The sequence below is a fragment of the Dermacentor variabilis genome, chromosome 2 (assembly GCF_050947875.1).
Source record: "Dermacentor variabilis isolate Ectoservices chromosome 2, ASM5094787v1, whole genome shotgun sequence".
NCBI lineage: Eukaryota > Metazoa > Arthropoda > Arachnida > Ixodida > Ixodidae > Dermacentor > Dermacentor variabilis.
In genome coordinates this window covers 78,081,868-78,091,832 of record NC_134569.1, presented here as the reverse complement: position 1 = coordinate 78,091,832, position 9,965 = coordinate 78,081,868, and positions in this window count along the sequence as shown.

Here is a 9,965-nt window from a genome sequence, read left to right as displayed (position 1 = left end):
TAAGTACACGAGTGTTTTCGCATTTCGCCCCCATCGGAATGCGGCCGCCGTGTCCGGGATTCGATCCCGCGACCTCGTGCTCAGCAGCTTAACACCATAGCCACTGAGCAACCACGGCGGGTCAGGGTTGATTTTGGAAGCGAGAATGAACGAGGGAATTTGATTGAATATGGGACAAGACACTACATCGAGTAAAATCTCAAAGCAAGAATTCACAAACGTGTGGATAAATAGTAGCCGAGTAGCGCTAAAAGTATAGAAGGAACGGTGGCCACGTACGAAAAAGGGCAATGAGACACATAGCCGCAGTAAGTAGGAGAAAATAAATAGAGAAAGAAGGGCTGTATAAATAAAAAAATTGAGGGAGGATAACCCGAAGTATAGTTCCAGTTGGCGGTTTTACACAGAGAGAGGACGCAAGGAAATAGAAAGAAAAGAAGAAATTGGCGGGAAGCACGAAGAATTCGAACGCTACACAGAATCCAGGAGTAACGCGAAGGGGAAAGTGATGCGTAACGTACCTGAGAAAGTGGACAGTCGTCCGCTATCAGAACAGTATAGATTCTATAGGCGAGTATTCCCAAAGGAACTGCAAGCCGAAACCTATTTCTGCGCCACTCCCCATTTCCTCAGGTCGAGTGCGTATACGTGATAGACGTTGCGAAAGCGAAAAATGTACTTGTCGCATGTTGAGAACGAAGAGAAGTAATAGTTCCGATAGACTCAGAAAGTATCGCTTCGGAGGCTTCGTTCTGGCACGGCATCCGTCACTTAGACCTGGGCAACAACAACGATAGACGACCAAGGAACTTGTCCCAAGCGTCCCGCGTGTGTGGTGGTGGTATTTAGATTTAGGTGCACGTTAAGGAACTCCAGATGGCCCAAATTTCCGGGATCCACCACTACGGCGTGCCTCACAATCAAATCATGGTTTTGGCACCTAAAACCCCATATTTTTTCTTTTCTTTTTTTTTTTGTGGAGGAGACAGACGCTTGACACCTAAATCTGTGCCCAAGGGCACGCGCAGTTAGGCTGAAGATGCTAAGGCAGGCAGATTGGAGCAAAATATAGGGGAGAATAACAAACAGTGTCGTGGTTCTTGCGCGAGGCAGATCTACATGGTCGTCCATGATTTGTTTCCGCTATACATTGCGGTAAATCCTCATAATAAAAGGAGACTAGAGCTTTGATCATCATATATCGAGACATCAACGAGATTGCTTGCCAAGAGGATCAGGAACTCTTGAATACTAACCTTCATAGCATTTATTCATTGTGTAAAGAATTGATCATGAAGCTGAATGAAAGAAAAACAATATACATGCAGATAACCAAGAAAAAGAAAACGTAAATGGGCGTTTCCCTATAGTCTTCCTACTCATCCTCTCGTCGAAGTAAATGAATATAAACATTTGGATGTGACAATAACTAATAACTTAAGAGTTGGGATTCTCATTTCTAAAATGTATGTGCTGCATCATTGCGCAAACTCTGTACTCTGAGTCATAGCCTGGAACCAGCGCCCCCAGAAACTAAACTTCATGCATACAAATCACTCATTAGGCCGAAAACGGAATACCTAAGCACCATCTTGGATCCACATAATAAACACAATATTAATGTACTGGAATAAGATTCAGTGGAAAGTAGTTAGGTTTATTTTTTTCCAAGTACCGTATAACTTACTCACCAACAACTATCATGCACGATCATGGTATACAGACATTACAACTACGGCGGAAAACTCTAAGGATTAGGTTTCTTTTTCTAATAAAAAATAACAAACTCTCGATCCATCCTGCTCCATATGCCCGACCATTCATCATCATCATCATCATCATCATAATCATCATCAGCCTGGTTACGCCCACTGCAGGTTAAAGGCCTCTCCCATACTTCTCCAACTACCCCGGTCATGTACTAATTGTGGCCATGTTGTCCCTGCAAACTTCTTAATCTGATCCGCCCACCTAACTTTCTGCCGCCCCCTGCTACGCTTCCCTTCCCTTGGAATCCATTCCGTAACCCTTAATAACCATCGGTTATCTTCCCTCCTCATTACATGTCCTGCCCATGCCTATTTCTTTTTCTTGATTTCATCTAAGATGTCATTTATTCGCGTTTGTTCCCTTATCCAATCTGCTATTTTCTTATCCCTTAACGTTACACCCATCATTCTTCTTTCCATAGCTCGTTGCGTCGTCCTCAATTTAAGCAAAGCCCTTTTCGTAAGCCTCCAGGTTTCTGCCCCGTACGTGAGTACTGGTAACACACAGCTGTTATACACTTTTCTCTTGAGGGATAGTGGCCACCTGCTGTTCATGATTTGAGAATGCCTGCCAAACGCACCCCAGCCCATTCTTATTCTTCGGGTTATTTCAGTCTCATGATCCGGATCCGTGGTCACTACCTGCCCTAAGTAGATGTATTCCCTTACCACTTCCAGTGCCTCGCTACCTATCGTAAACTGTTGTTCTCTTCCGAGACTGTTAAACATTACTGTAGTTTTCTGCAGATTAATTTTTAGACCCAACCGTCTACTTTGCCTCTCCAGGTCAGTGAGCATGCACTGGAATTGGTCTCCTGAGTTACTAAGCAAGGCAATATCATCAGTGAATCGCAAGTTGCTAAGGTATTCTCCATCAACTTTTATCCCCAATTCTTCCCACTCCAGGTCTCTGAATACCTCCAGTAATCACGCTGTGAATAGCACTGGCGAGATCGTATCTCCCTGTCTGACGCCTTTCTTTATTGGGATTTTGATGCTTTCTTTATGGAGGACTACGGTGGCTGAGGAGCCGCTATATATGTCTTTCAGTATCTTTACATATGGCTCATCTACACCCTGATTCCGTAATGCCTCCATGACTGCTGCGGTTTCGACTGAATCAAACGCTTTTTCGTAATCAATAAAAGTTGTATATAAGGGTTGGTTATATTCCGCACATTTCTCTATCACCTGATGGATAGTGTGAATATGGTCTATTGTTGAGTAGGCTTTACGGAATCCTGCCTGGTCCTTTGGTTGACAGAAGTCTAAGGTGTTTCTGATTCTATTTTCGATTACCTTAGTAAATAGTTTGTAGGCAACGGACAGTAAGCTGATCGGTCTATAATTTTTCGTCCTTGGCGTCCCCTTTCTTATGGATTAGGATTATGTTAGCGTTCTTCCAGGATTCCGGTATGCTCGAGGTCATGAGGCATTGTGTATATAGGGTGGCCAGTCTTTCTAGGACAATTTTCACACCATCCTTCAACAAATCTGCTGCTACCTGATCCTCCCCATCTGCCTTCCCCCTTTGCATAGCTCCCAAGGCGTTATATACTTCTTCCGGCGTTACTTGTGGGATTTCAAGTTCCTCTAGACCCTTCTCTCACACATTATCGTCGTGGGAGCTACTGGTACTGTATAAATCTCTATAGAACTGCTCAGCCACTTGAACTATCTCATCCATATTTGTAACGATATTGCCGGCTTTGTCTCTTAACGTATACATCTGATTCTTGCCTAGTCCTAGTTTCTTCTTCACTGCTTTTAGACTTCCTCTGTTCCTGAGAGCCTGTTCAATTCTATCCATATTATAGTTCCTTATGTCAGCTGTCTTACGCTTAAAAGGAAGACAGAGATTAAGAGGAATCTCTTCTGTAAAGTACCGAAACATAGACAATTTTTTTTCGTTGAAATATAGCATTAACTTGATTTAATGGAATTATTATTATTTTTTGCTATTACATCGTGTCACATTCGTGGGTTAGATGTATCTATTGCTTCCTTTTTCAAGAATTCATGTGAAAGAGATAAAACACATGATAGACTTATAAAGAGGGATCGTGGCCAGAAACATAACACAAACATAACAACAACATAATGGTAGCAACGAGAAAAACAACATAAAGATAGCGATACCACCGGCAAAGTTGGTCATACGGTAAGTGATAGAACATTGAGTATTACAGATAATTGACATACATTCAGTACTCGCCACAGTACAGTCAGATCGTCCGTGGCAAAAAAGAGATACACTTCACAAGTAGAGTATATCCATACATGTTCCGGCCGGAACTAATCACTTAATATTAGTAGGGGTGGCAGCACGGTACCCCGCGTGGCACATAGCACATAGATCAGTCGTTAGTTTACTATGTATTGCAATGCCAACCACTCGAGATTTAAAAAAAAGAAGCGGAAAAGTGGCACACACGTGGCACACAGTGCAAAAATGAATCGTTAGTTTACTCAACATTACAATGCAAAGCACTCGAAATCAATACAAAATAAAAAAAAAAGCCCCGGAGATAAGGCGCCGCGCGAGAGTAGAGGAAGAATGCAGGTGAAGCGCACTGCTCAGTAATCGTCATAGCGAGCAGGATTAATGATGAGGGCTTTTATTGGCAAGTGTACGGTGGAATACTGTGTCGTGTGGAGACCATGAACATTATGTTACATAGAATTGACATAACAGTGGAATAAATAAATAATAGGAAAAGAAGAACAGAGGGTACTTGAAAGAAAGTTGCGTCTGACAGCATACATAAAGAGTCCCGGCTAATGCCGAGGATGCTTAGTAGGCACGCTAGTTAGTGTGCCGGTGCTTTCGTTAATGCCAGATGACACGGTGCTGAACTTATAGATTAGGTAAGGCTCGCGGATTTCGCGATCGTGATGGGAATGAAAGCCTGATTCAAGTATATAGGGGCCCTGAGCTTTTCGAAAGAAAGCCCTGGTAAGCGAATATGTCTTGATAATGATAGGTTAGGAAGCATATTAGCATGCGATATGTGTTTATTAAAGCGTATTCGAAACGAGGTTTCTGTTTGGCCAATATACTTTTTTCTGCAGACTGTGCACTCAAGCACGCATATAACATTCGAGGCATCGCAATTAAAAGATCCGTGAATTTTTAGGGTAAAATCTGTGAATCCTACTAATCACTCTCTCTATGCTTTGCATGTGCACACATACCTAACAGCTTGCTTTGTTGCATAGGGCGCAGCCAGAGGTCTCGTGCCCATGTAATTTTGAGGATGGTAACATATTGCGGGGGTTCTTACACTGTCGGTACACGAAGTGAGGTGGTTCAGGAAAGATATCGAAAAGATGCTCAATTTAGGAAAGGTTATTGTGGTTGCCGTTTCAATATAGAAAAAACTTTTGGCGCTGATGCCGAGAATGTAAGTACAAGATTGGTGCTGGTACGTCTTCCGGGTAACCAGTTTCCGCTAAGAATATCAGCTCTGTTTAATTGATCTGCTCGGCATATGGCGTCGTCAATTAAGTTTGACGGATAATGCCGTCTAACGAGAGCGCTTTTGAGTTGTTCGCTATTAGAAACAAGATTTTGCGACCGGACCACAATCGCTTGATGCGGGGAGCCTGACTGTAGGGGGTTTTGCAATGTTGCACAGGGCTGCCCTGGAAATATAGAAGCTGGTTTCTATCAGTAGGTTTGCGATAAAGTTTTGTGAATAATTTATATTGGGATAGCGCAACTGTGACGTCCACTAAGTTGACCGATGTTGACGAGTAAATGTGCGAAAATTTGATTGAGGGGTGAAAGGGATTGAACCCTTCTATGAACTTTAACAGTCCAGCCTCCCCGTGAGCCACAATCAAGAAGATATTGTCAGTAAAGCGCTTATAAAGGAGAGATTGTAGGTTAGTACTGGATAGAACATCATTTTCCTGAATACACATGAATATATTAGCGTAATTTTGGCCTATTAGAGTTCCCATTGTCGTACCCCTTATCTGAACTTAATGACAATTATTAAATTCAAACTTATTGAGCTCAAGGATAACCTTTAACAACGATCCAAGAGTTTCTTTATCAACAGGTTTCTCGAAATGAGAATCTTCATAAGTCTTAAGCACTGCTGCAATTCCATCGGTATGCGGTATGTTTTTTTTATTGATATGATATAAGGAGATGTTGACGCACAGTTTAAGGCGCCGGCTACTCCTTATCTCTTGAATGGTTCCATCATACAACATACAGGGTACAAGAATACATATGAAATAACCTTTTCACGGAAGCACCAGGACTTATCACACAACGTTTTCACAGAAAGACTATGACAGAATAAACACATGGTACATACAATATACAAGGTATATGTCTCCACAGTTATGTAGATGAAAGTCTCAAAAATACAAATGATATTGTCGCCTAATGACACAGTCTCTAGTCAGCGGGTGATACATTCACCGTGTAAGCGCACTATCACGTATAGTCACAGCAAAACAGTCAACATAACATAATTCACAAATACATGCATATATGCAGCGACAATGAAATGAAAGGAACAATAAAAGCGTTAATAACGTCCAACAATGCAACAACTGAGAACCTATCACGCAACGTAGGCTTTCTAATTAACCAGATTCCCGGAACATTTCCGTCATTTGTAAAAGTTAACAACAACTTCATTCAAGATATATTAAATCTCGCCATTCCGCATAACGCAATCCTGTAACGCTCGACGTCATGCGGTATGTTAATATGAAGAGAGATGACGTCGAGCGTTACAAGGATTGCGTTATGCGGAATGGCGAGATTTAATATATCTTGAATGAAGTTGTTGTTAACTTTTACAAATGACGGAAATGTTCCGGGAATCTTGTTAATTAGAAAGCCTACGTTGCGTGATAGGTTCTCAGTTGTAGTGTGTACGCCGTAAATAATCGGGTGGCCCGGGTTACCTTGTTTTTCATCTAGCAAGTAAAATCTACCAGCCACAGAACTGAGTGGTGCATTTCTCCGAGCAGTTATTTCATCTATCTTTTTCTCTTTTAGTAGTGCCTTAAGAGTATTATTCAAAATGCCCTTAATGTTATCGGTTGGTCGTTCGGAAGTGCTTCGTAAAAGGCGGCATCCAAGAGTTGTCTGGTAGCTTCCTCTTTATGATCCTGCTTATTAAGGAGAACAGTTATTCCTCCGTTATCTGCAGGTTTAATAGCAATGTCACGGTTATTGCCTAATTGTTCTAGTGTAGTTTTTTTTCCTTCGTCAGATTCGGTCTGTAAGGAACATGGGTCTTGCATGCCTCGAGGATATCACGTCGTACAGCATTGATGTACATGTCTAGACATTTATCGCGTTGCGGCGGTGGTGTGCAGTGCTTGTGTGTGGGCACAAGTAGTTTAGTCTCGCAAGAACTTTCACGGTTATGAAAGTGCTCTTTAAGGCGCATGTTTGGAGCAAAGTTTTGTAGATTTTTTAAAAGCTGAAATTGACTTAATCCACCTGAGGCAGCGCAAAATGTAAGACCTTTCGATAATGCAGTTATGCGAGTACTGGAAAGAGTAACCGTGGAAAGGTTTACAAGATTGTTGCTCGGTTATGTGGGCTTACTTATAAGTGATGGTTCAATGGGGTATTATTTGTATTAGCAATACATTCGACGCCGTCGCGTATAAACTTATTGTGTTTGACGGCGCACAAGGTGTTCTTCTTATTATGTTCGCAGGCTTCCAAGCATTCTGATTCACTCGTCCCCTACTGCGTAGTGAGGCGCTCTTCTTCGCTATGAAGACGTAACATACACGATTTGTAGTAATCGATAACTACAAGCAGTAACTCCAACGAGGCATTATTTAATACCCGTTGCCACTTTGTTTTGTTAAAAGCGGAACGTTCGCAGGTGGCCGGTTTCAGTCTTGGCTGTGAGCCTTTAGGAACTAAAGAAGCGCTCAAGTAGAACGACAAGGTAGTAACATGCAACGCAGAACGGATGCCTTTCGAAGCAATCTTTCTTACTTTTAGGAACGTTCGAGAAGGCATATGTGAAACAGGTTTACCGGAGACTGGCAGTCAGTTTGCGGCGTTGTCTTGAGTGGATCGCTGGCGGGGAAGGTAGCGGCGACCCACAGACGGAGTTGTCTGTGTACTTTCGTCATGAGGATTGTGACGGTTTGAAACGGGAGAGCAGTGGGCGGCATCTGGAGAAGGTTGAGAGTAGGAAATTCCAGGAGAAGTTTGGGTGGCACCATGAGAGGGGTTGCACGACGCGAATTTACGCCACAGTGACACGTCGTTGTCGGGGTGCTTGCGTCAAAGTACACGAATATGGCTAGCCATGACCGCTAGGTTAGTTGTGCCGATCAGTCCTGTGGCTAGTACATTTTACTTGCTCCCGAAGATTCACAAACAAGGTAAACCGGGCCACCCGATTATTTCCGGCGTAAACACAACAACTGAGAACCTATCACGCTACGAAACTCTCTTGTTAACCAGATTCCCGGAACGTTTCCATCATTTGTAAAAGATTCCAATACCTTTATTGAAGATATATTAAATCTTGTAATTCCGCATAACGCAATCCTTGTAATGCTCGACGTCATCTCTCCTTACATTAACATACCGCGTGCCGATGAAATTGCAGCAGTCCTGAAGACTTATGAAGATTCTCATTTCAAGAAACCTGTTGATAAGGAAACCCTGGGATCATTGTTAACGCTTATTCTTGAGCTCAGTGACATTGAATTTAACAATTGTCATTGTGGTCAAATTAGTGGTACGTCAATGGGAACTCAAATAGGCCCAAATTACGCTAATAATTTCATGGGTGTTCTGGAAAATTATTTTCTATCCAGTACTCACCCGCAACCTTTCCTTTATATAAGCGCTTTGTTGACGATATCTTCTTGATTTGTGCTCACGGGGAGGCTAGCCTGTTAAAGTTCATAGAAGGGTTCAATCCCTTTCACACCTCAATCAAATTTTCGCACATTTACTCGTCAACATCGGTCAACTTAGTGGACGTCACAGTTGCGCTATCCCAATATAAATTATTCACAAAACTTTATCGCAAACCTACTGATAGAAACCAGCTTCTACATTTCCAGGGCAGCCATGTGCAACATTGCAAAAACCCCTACAGTCAGGCTCCCCGCATCAAGCGATTGTGGTCCGGTCGCAAAATCTTGTTTCTAATAGCGAACAACTCAAAAGCGCTCTCGTTAGACGGCATAATCCGTCAAATTTAATTGACGACGCCATATGCCGAGCAGATCAATTAAACAGAGCTGATATTCTTAGCGGAAACTGGTTACCCGGAAGACGTACCAGCACCAATCTTGTACTTACATTCTCGGCATCAGCGCCAAAAGTTTTTTCTATATTGAAACGGCAACCACAATATCCTTTCCTAAATTGAGCATCTTTTCGATATCTTTCCTGAACCACCTCACTTCGTGTACCGACAGTGTAAGAACCTCCGCAATATGTTACCATCCTCAAAATTAGATGAGCACAACAAGACCTCTGGCTGCGCCCTATGCAACAAAGCAAGCTGCTAGGTACGTGTGCACATGCAAAGCACAGAGAGAGTGATTAGTAGGATTCACAGATTTTACCCTAAAAATTTACGGATCTTTTAATTGCGATGCCTCGAATGTTATATGCGTGCTTGAGTGCACAGTCTGCAGAAAAAAGTATATTGGCCAAACAGAAACCTCGTTTCGAATACGCTTTAATAAACACATATCGCATGCTAATATGCTTCCTAACCTATCATTATCAAGACATATTCGCTTACCAGGGCTTTCTTTCGAAAAGCTCAGGGCCCCTATATTCTTGAATCAGGCTTTCATTCCCATCACGATCGCGAAATCCGCGAGCCTTACCTAATCTATAAGTTCAGCACCGTGTCATCTGGCATTAACGAAAGCACCGGCACACTAACTAGCGTGCCTACTAAGCATCCTCGGCATTAGCCTGGACTCTTTATGTATGCTATCAGACGCAGCTTTGTTTCAAGTACCCTCTGTTCTTCTTTTCCTATTATTTATTTATTCCACTGTTACGTCAATTCTATGTAACATAATGTTCAAGGTCTCCACACGACACAGTATTCCACCGTACACATGCCAACAAAAATCCTCATCATTCATCCTACTCGCTATGGCCATTACTGAGCAGTGCGCTTCACCTTCATTCTGGCTGTACTGTCGCGCGGCGCCTTA